Genomic DNA, 9,668 nt, shown 5'->3' with positions numbered 1-9,668 from the left:
AGTCGAGGTTCGAATGTAAGAGAATTCTGTGTGTATGCTTTTGCTATGTTCCTCGATAATCTTCAAAATAATTTTAAAATACATATGTTTTTTTTGTTGTTGTTGTTTGTTTTTACTACATTCTGCAAATTATATTCAAACAGGTGTTGTGGTCCGGTTTAAGAACGCAGGTTCGATACTACCGTATTTTATTCATATTAGGGACCTTAAGCACCAAAAACGTAGAATGTCGCGGACGTGAACCGGAAATGACAGTCGCGCACACGCCATTGGTTGCCATGGGATACTACGCAGTTACGCGAAAAACCCTTCGTCGCCGACGCAGATCGGGATAATTGTACGTTTTTGGAAAACGTAAGAAAAAAATAACTCGTAAAACACCACAAAAAGTTCAGTTTCAAGGTAAAACATGAAAATCATCTTCTTTTATAATCCGTTACTACAATGTTGCATATTTTATAGCGTGAAGTTAAAAAACTGAAGTGTTACGTAACCCGTGTTTTTGTACAAACAACCGGTTGCAGAGTCAGCAAAGTGAAGAAAGCCATGGCGAGTAGTTCGGAAGAAAACAAGAGTCAAAGGTAATAAAAATACAATCTGCTCTGACAAAATGTAATACTCCTCGAGATTTCTTATCATATTATTGGCCTTTTTGTGATTATTGTTATAATAAGCAAAGTTATGTTTTCATTTTTGCATTGCACTTTTGGGTCATCCTCGGTGTAAAAACCTGTGAAGTTTTTCTTTGTTTTCTAGTTATTTTTTCCCTTGGTTCCATTGTGTTGACTTCTCACTGGCTTCTTTGTATTATTGTTTTACGTTACTCGTGAGGTTCACAGGTTTTCATACCGAGTATGAGAAGCACTTTTAGTGACCGCTAGGTTTGCCTGATTTTCATTGTCACTCGACTGCAGAATACCTCAGATACAGAAATCAACGCAACCATATGTGTACAAGCTGAAATTTCTGAAGCGAAATGGCAGCGTAGATTAGGCAGCATCGCCGAAACGTGATCGGTTTAAGATCTCATAACAACGCCGATTTTATAATTTTCAAATGAATGCCAGCTTACATTATATTGATAAACTCATAAGATCATGATAGAACTCAATATAATTATAGTATACACAGCCGCAGAATATTTCAAAACTTGATTTTTTTTTTATCCAACTTTAAGCTCTTCTAAGATGGAATGGTCGAAGGCTAAGGATGTTTTGCTGGCTAAAGAGGTCCTTTACCTTGAACCATTTCAGTTCAAGGAAAGGACTGCTCAAAGTGTTCAGGCGTGGCAGGATCTCGTCAACAACCTCATGAAAAATTACCCAGGGAAATTCGAGAAGCTAACCTCAAGGGGTGCTAAGGACCATATAGCGCTCCTGATTAAAAACCACAAGAAGAAGAATGCAGATGAACTGAGGGCGAGTGGGATTAGCCCAGAACAATCAGAGCTGGATACTATACTTGAAGAAATAATAGAGAGGATGGAAGCAAATGTTGCAGAGATTGAGAAAGACAACGAAAAGAAGAAAAGGGAGGTGGCTATGGCCAAAGACATCAGGCTGAAGGCCATGGAGGCCCTAAGCCAAACCAAAAAGAGAGAAAATGAGGATGACAATATTAAGCCTGCAAAGCAGATCAGGAGGAGGTCAAATGGATCAGAGATGGTTGCATACCTGAAGGAGAGGGCAGAGGAGGAAATGGCCCTGCGTGCAAAGGTAGAAGAATCAAAACAGGCCCAGATGGCTAATGAAGCAAAGAGGCATGAAGACCTCTTTAACATTCTGTTACAGCAACAAAAACAGCAACAAGAGTTCCAACAACAACAAGTACAGCTAAACCAAGAAGCCATGAAGCAACAACAACAACAGTTTCTTCAGATTCAACAGTCTATGGCCAATCAACAACAACAAAATTTTCAAATGTTGATGGCCATCCTGCAAAAAAAAAATTAAATAGCAGCACAATAATTTTTAACAACAAGTTGGATTTATTTCAATTTTTTTACACATACTTTATTTTAAAATGATGTGTTGAAATTGAGAGATCTCATATGACCTCATATGACAAGGACACTTGATTGTACAATTGAAAGAGGTGTGTACATACATTTTGATTGCTTTATAATTTCTTATAAAAAAAAACGTGGCACAGTTATATTATTAACATTTAAAACCTTGTTCAGACACGAGTTATATATTTATATTGTCCAAGAGATGGATTGGATTTCAAAATAATGCTTTTTAATAAATAAAGATCAGCTGGTTTTAAAAAGTGTATTGCAAGAAATAAACAGAAATACTTAGTGGGCCTAACCATTTTCGTAATAGATAGATAGTTGGATATAGCAAAGGTATATTGTTAGCCTTCATGAGAACAACCAGTTTCACTAATGCATTGAACATAGCCAGAACATCCTTAATCATTTCCCCCAGCAATGCTCTACAAAATGACCTAAGGCCCATAGTTGTTCAAAGGAGGATTAAGCACTAACCTGGGGTTAAATTTTAATATCCCTGTTTCTTTTTCATTAATGTTTAAAAGCATTTTTTCTTGGACAAGTGATCGACTCTCTTCTCTAATCTTTTTAGATCATCCAAACATCAAATGTACACAAAAATAGACTGAATGTGCTTAAGCTTTTATATGCGCTTTAATTAAGCCCTATGGTTATATTAACCCTGCAGCTTTGAACAACCCTGCTCACAGCAAAAACAACAAATGAAAGATGCTTGGATTTGGAAAATTAAGAACATTAAATTATTGCAATATATAATACCGGTATATTGCATTTTTTATTATACAGCTACAGCAAGGAGACTTATACACAGAGCCTATACCAGGTTTTCAAAGTTAGATGTAATATGCTCCTGCAAAGACACTTTTCTTTTCTTTTTGGGAGTTTTTGAGGTGACATTAATGGCAACAACATTATGTCAAAGAAACAATAAGATTAAACTGGTGCAGTGGCATAGCCCTTTTTAACAGACTTAAAAATAGGGGATTATTATGTAAAAAGTACTTATCATGAAGACAGGAAGTCAAGCATTGGAAACATATACAGAGTTAAAATTATTACATGTAAAAAGTGAAAAGGTACCTGGGATGTAGAATAACTACATTTTTATCTTTTTGTGGTTCTAGATTGCAGAACACTAATTTTTGTTAAAAGTTCACGTGGCAAAAGAAAAATGTTTTTGAAAGTCTGAGTTGTTTCTCAATTGTTAAGTCGCAATTTGCTAATTTATTTTCAGCATCTAATAATTCTTACAGAGAGCATGAGATTATGCAAAATTAAGTACCTTTTCATATGAAGTCACAATTATTTTTACAATAGTATGTTTAATGAAAGCTAGCACATTTGTTAAAACAACTCTTGAAAAAAATAATTGCATTTTTAACAAAATGATTTTTTTTTTCCAATTTCTTTGGCACACAATAAGCCCATCCACTTATCATGAAATTAATAATTGACAGGATCATATGTGACGTCTGCATGAGACAATGAATACAGGAACTGAAAAATGAGATTATATACATGTACATGTTTATATCTTTTCTAGGCATTGCCAGAGTTGTTGTATAAACTGCAAAAAATGCATCTTATGGTTACTTTAACTCAACTCAACAACTCAACTGTTTCATACTTAGGAGAAGTACTCCTCTAGAGATGGTGGTTCCACTCCAAAGTATGCCCCTGTATTGTTGCCATAAAGACATGTCAGGGCATTCCTAAGCAGAGCACTCACTATGTAATGTTTGCCAACTGGACTTAGACCAATTTTGAGATTTTTTTTGAAATCCAGAAATTTCAATGATCCAATAACATCACCAAACACCCACTCAACTGAGGAACGGACTGAGCTCATGGCACTGTTGAAGTCCTCCATAGCGGGAGTCAGTCGTTGTTCTTTGAAGGGTCCTTGCAGGTGGATGCGATGGGGATAAGCGGGGTCCCCATAGAGACACATGGCCTCACCAGTGGCACTAAATGCATGAGTGTTAAGGTCATCCAGGAGATGAGAATCTTTCAGCATTGCTGCATCATGCTTTCTTCCCTCTCAATAACAGAAAATAATATTATCACTGTTTAATAAAGTTTTAGTTGGAGACACCACATGAAGAATAAAAATATTCTCTATATAATTTATGTTAATTTTTTAACCAAAGTATTCTCGAGATGATCACTTCATAAGTCATTTCTAAAAATACCCTTTTTGGTGGGGTGAGGATGGGGGAAGGTAGGGAAGCCCATGTAGAGGGGTCACGACCTATTTCGTTTTAATTTTCACTTTTCCATTGCTTTCATGAAATTTAAACTGACTTACCAACAGGTCCAAAAAGATGCGCAATTAGCCCATCCGGCAGCGTAACGGGCTGAAACTTTAGGGCATGGAGCCTCTTGTGCCCATTGTACACTATTTTTGGGTTTTCACCCGGTCTTGATATTGGTCTTACGGTGCCATCGATGAATCCGAAGCAGTTTTTCAATGGAGATCGAACCTTTCACTGCCACTGCATCAGCATACTGCTGAAGTTTCCGTGGGCTTAGAAGAGTAGCATTCCACTGTGTTAATCTGTGGTGGTGGTTTTGGTAAATGAATTCTTTCACCGCGTTTGTGATCATAGATAGTTCTGGCACTGCTCGCCCAAACCGGTGTATTAGGTCACTGTACCTGCACGGGTACGCCAGACGTTTGAGCACCATACAGAGTCCTTCAATCTTATCGGCTCTTGTCCTCTGGTGACAGACGAATGACTCTGGAAGCCCCAGAGCATCGGCTAAGCGTTCAATATCCCGTTTTCGTACTCTAAACTCTGCAAAGATTTCACTTTCCTCGAGAGTGTCTAAAGTAAACCTTTCGTAATCACTGTTCGGAAAAATTGGATTCTTGGTCTGCAATGCTTCGTGTAAAACTCCAAATTCCTCTTCAGAAATAAAACCGTGTATAAAAGACAAAAGCAACATCTCCTCAACCTGTTTGCGGCTAGCCATTGTGAAAAAAAAAAAAGTGAAAAAAGTAGTACATACGATCGACAAATCCTCCTTTGTTTACATTTTGACTGGTCCCGTCATCCGAGCTGCGTACTTCAGCTTAACGTCAATAGTGGGACACGTAACTCACGTTTTCCCCAGGACTTCTCGTCTCACTATCACCGTCGGCGGCATTCCACGTTTTTGGTGCTTAAGGTCCCTATTGTCTTGAGTTTCATTAGTGTTATAAGGCTCGATCTCGTTTGACTGTAAATATCCTACTGATTAAATATGTGTAGGACTGAAATAAACAACACAAGCTTGTAAGCACAGCTGCCATGAGAGACGAGAACGGATTTCGCAATACAATTTGTACTGCAGTGTCCAATGAATGTAACACTGTAACTGTTTGCTTACCGATTATAACGATGTACAAAGAAACCCTGAATCTTGGAATATTCCTTGCTCGATCCCTCTCAGGCTGAGATCCTGGAGATCGCCATATTTGATTTTAGACACAACTGAATTATGGGTGCAGCACAGGTCACCCAGATAGTTAGGGCCTGTTGATAGATGCTAATCTTTGCGGATAGAGGTTAACAGTAGGGTTGGCGAAAAACTGTTAGTTTTATATTATAGAGAGTGAAGTTCGCGCTGGTAGGGTTTTCTTGTTTGTGAGAAAGTGTATTCTTACGTAATGGAGTAGGCCATTTGCACGTGCTGTCATTTTACCATTATCAGGGTATTGCTTTCTTGTGCAAGTTAAGGCTTTTGTTATTAAAACCTTACTGGGACTACCAAATTTAAATAGAAAAGATAAAACGAAATGAATTCTAGTCTTAGTAGTAAAAATAAAGGGATACGTCATCGTTCAAATGGCCCACAGAGCTGTCGCCCGCACGAAGCCTGGGTTTTTGCCCCGTTTGGGGCAATTACACAGTCCTCCGCGGCCATGCGCAACTTCGCTGCAAGAGATCACGGTGAGTGAAAGAGTTTCTGATGAAACTGCATTAGTTTTTTTTTTTTTTGACTTTCACAAGTAGAAGTCTTGACGTTTTTGTCAGTCTTTAAATGCAGGTAACTCTGGGAGACACTCGAGCAAAAGCTCTTGGTTCTTGCCGCAAAAGTTACCGGCAGGTAATTGGGGTTAAAACGAGAACGGTAAATAGGACATCTCGGCATGGAAACCGCAAGAGGTGCTCCGAATATTTCTCTCTCAAAGCTACTATTAACTTGAACCAGTTAACAAACTTAAGTAATGCTAGAATTTTATGCTGCAATACTTCTTTCTCTGAATTGCCGTTGCTTATTATTATTTATTATTATTATTATCTTTTTTTTTCACCAGAGAGGGAGTAAAGCAGTGGTCACTGCACTAAAGGAGCCTAAAGAACTTTGACCCTTTCGAAAAAAAACAGACCCAACGGACAATACAAGGACCACGAAAATAGCATACTAGATTGTTTACAAACCCTGTGTGCTTTAAGAAATCTTTTCTGACCAAATTAGAAAGATCACCATGGCAGATTATCCACTACAAGAGATGGCTAACACTTGTGTTATTTCTGTCTGATTTCACTTAAAAAGGTACATATCCAAGAATTCCAGCCGTTGGCTAGTGTAGCTATCTAACTTACCGCCATACAGTAGTGGTGACGCACGCAAGCATTGAAATCAGTGCATACTTTTTGTTTGTTATACTCCTCCCATATTAGTTGTTGGGACAAGGGCCTCGGAAGCAGGTGGGGGCGGGGGGGGGGGGTTTGAGGGGAAAGGGGCGTGATTCGCTGGCCAACCTCTACCACACTTGAACGAACCTTAGCCACTCTAAGGCCTTTTTGGTAATTCAGAAGTTAAGTCAATTTGGAGACCACAGAAAAGACATCCATTTTTTACAGAGCCTCTTCAGTTGTAGGGTACCTTTTTCCAAAATAAGACAGATAACCCTAACAGATAAGCAATGATGTGTATACTGCTTCAATATTCACTGCAGCAGATAGGTGGCCATTAGAGAAGGTGGATGAGTATTCATTGGTGCAGTTAGCTGGTCATTTGGAAAATTACCACGGATAAATTCACTCTAACAGATAAGCAATGATTTGTGTACTGCTTCAATATTTACTGCAGCAGATAGCTGGCTATTAGAGAAAGCTGTTGAGTACATTCATATTGGTGCAGTTACCTTGTCATTAGGAGATTACCACATATTATTCACTGTAACAGGATAAGTAATGATTTGTGTACCGCTTGAATACTTACTGCAGCAGATAGCTGGCCAGTGGAGAAAGTGGTTGAGTGTTCATTGGGGCAGTTACCTAGTCATTTGGGAAATTACCACATATTAATTTTCTGTCTGATTTTAGAAAAAGGCACCTTTCTCAGAGTCCCAACTATTGGCTAGAGTAGCTATCTAACGTTCCGTTATACAGTAGTGGTCATGCACGCAACCATTGAAGTCATTGCGTGCTGTTAGTTTATTGTTTTTCTGCTCCGGCCCATATAAGCTGTTAGGACAAGGGCCTCGGATGCAGGGGTGAGGGGAATAGGGGGAGAAGGGGTTTGGCTCATTAGCCAATTTCTACCATACTTGAAAGAAGCTTGGCCACTCTAAGGCCTTTTTGGTAAGTTAGAAGTTAAGTCGATATCGGAACCACAGAAAAGACATACATTTGTTACAGACCCTCTTTTGTTGTAGGGTACCTTTTTCCAAAATCAGACAGATATATACCGGGAAGAAATTCGTTCTTTCTGAGATAAGGGCCATTTCCCCCTGGTTTTTGTTCATGTTTGTTGGAGTAGTTTTCAATGAAGGCCTTTTCCTGAAGTTTCATGTTGAGACATTTTAAATCCTTTGAAAACCCCTCTCATTTGATAGACATTATTCATGGATCTAGTTTTAATTTGCCTATTCAAGCAAAGTTGTCTCTCTATCAGAACTTCTATTCTTACCTCTGCTTACAACGCCGCACTATCCTCTTCTGTGAAATAATCGGCCTTGGGATCAAGCTTCACGGGTTTACGTTAAGAAACCTTCCCTTTCAGAAACCGCTCCCGCACGGCGCGGGAGCGGGTTTCAAATGTCTTTCGTGAAACAGTGCGGTTTAATATTTGAATGAAAAGATATACAATTGAAGAACGTTGGGAAGAAGAAAAAGCGCTAAAAGTTTAGAAAATCAACAATGAGTCTTCGAAAATGTTATAATAATAATCATCCGCGAGTTGCTTTGAAAGAAATCATGAATCATTTGAATGAAATATGGAAACATCCATATTCAGCTTATATAATACTCTTAAGTAAAAGTCATTTACGCCTTAGATAATTATAATTTTTTAAAAAGGTTCAATAACCGTTGGTTCATAGCAATCGATAGCAAAAAGTGTTATCTGGATTAATAAAATAATAACTACTTTGTCGTTGACTAGACTGGAGACGGCAGAAGTTTTGAAAGTTTATATATCATCATAAAACAAGTAAAAACTAAACAAAAATGAAACAAGAAAAAGCTATAAATCGCAGCAGGCTATTTCAACCAAACCCACGGGGCTGTAAAGTGGGAAGAGGGAATGAGCTAAGAGAGCGAATTCCTGTGTCCCATGATACTTTTTTAAATCTGTTTCAAGTTCGCGCGCCTGCTGCGAAGGTTATTTTTGTCTGTTGTCTCCGTGACCCGCGTGGTCTACTTTCACGTGAACGTGACATGTTTCGCCTCCAAACATTTGAAGTTTGACAGCCATTGCAGTAATTAACGCCAGGAGCCAATACTAATCGGCTTCTGTTGTTGACATGTTTTGATCAGCGACGGTTCCGCTCATACTTAAGGAACAAATTTCATTTACAAGGGGATTGCAGTATTGGAGTCAAAATTTCACTTTGAGATTAAAGATTGAGATTTTCTAACGGCTGGTAGCCTCATTTAAAGTAACGAATATTGGATTCTGACACACTGTGAAAGCCAAACGCAAGGGCTATCACGCGCGAAACACGAAACCTTTAATAAGTGGCTGGCTTCGATTGTTTATGCAAATGTACAAGATATTTTTTCTCTTTTTCAAGGAACATTTTTCTTTCAGAAACAGTACATTTGCTTTCAAGAATTATTCTTGAGAGTTTCAAACTGCATTACTTCTTCTTAACATCTAATACTTGCGATGAATATTTCGCTGTGCGAACACAAATCGGGTCAGATGCTTCAAGCTGTTAAACAGTCGCTAACCTGGATGCCAGACACTTTTGATGCTCGGTTTCCGGTTTCGGTCAATTCTTTATAGTGAGCGGTGTGCCAACATTTGTATAGCGCCCTCTCAAAATTTAAATGTTTGGCGGCCAAACAGTCATGTTTGAACCCACTTTGAGCCTATGTTCTCGTTACGTGTCCACGGTTGGATCCAAACGACGCCGAAAGAGACAGTTGTCGTTTTAATACAATAGGTTGCTGGTTGTTTATATACTGATGTTGCGAAGACCCCAATGAGCAGTTTTGGTCGAGTCGGAACCGCTTTCTCTGACGAACTCCAGAAAGCCAGGACCGTTTTGCTCTTCGGCAGCTACTCTGGCCAGATTATTCCACGTAGAAATCTATTGAGTCGTCGAAAGTAATGCCAAGTTTGCACGTCATATCGCTTGCTGTGCGTGATCGGCAGTGAAATGAATTACCCGCCAAGTTTAAAATTACATAACGCCACTCTAACCAACCAA

General features: G+C 38.8%; 1 pseudogene; it reads right to left on the bottom strand.

Moving 5' to 3' along the window:
- Nucleotides 1-3,305: 3,305 nt before the first annotated feature.
- LOC140925352 (uncharacterized) lies at nucleotides 3,306-4,886 on the bottom strand (annotated as a pseudogene).
- Between the last annotated feature and the right edge of the window lie 4,782 nt (nucleotides 4,887-9,668).

The sequence above is a fragment of the Porites lutea genome (genome assembly GCF_958299795.1).
Source record: "Porites lutea chromosome 5 unlocalized genomic scaffold, jaPorLute2.1 SUPER_5_unloc_1, whole genome shotgun sequence".
In the NCBI taxonomy this organism is placed as follows: domain Eukaryota; kingdom Metazoa; phylum Cnidaria; class Anthozoa; order Scleractinia; family Poritidae; genus Porites; species Porites lutea.
This window is presented reverse-complemented; position numbering and strand designations above follow the sequence as displayed.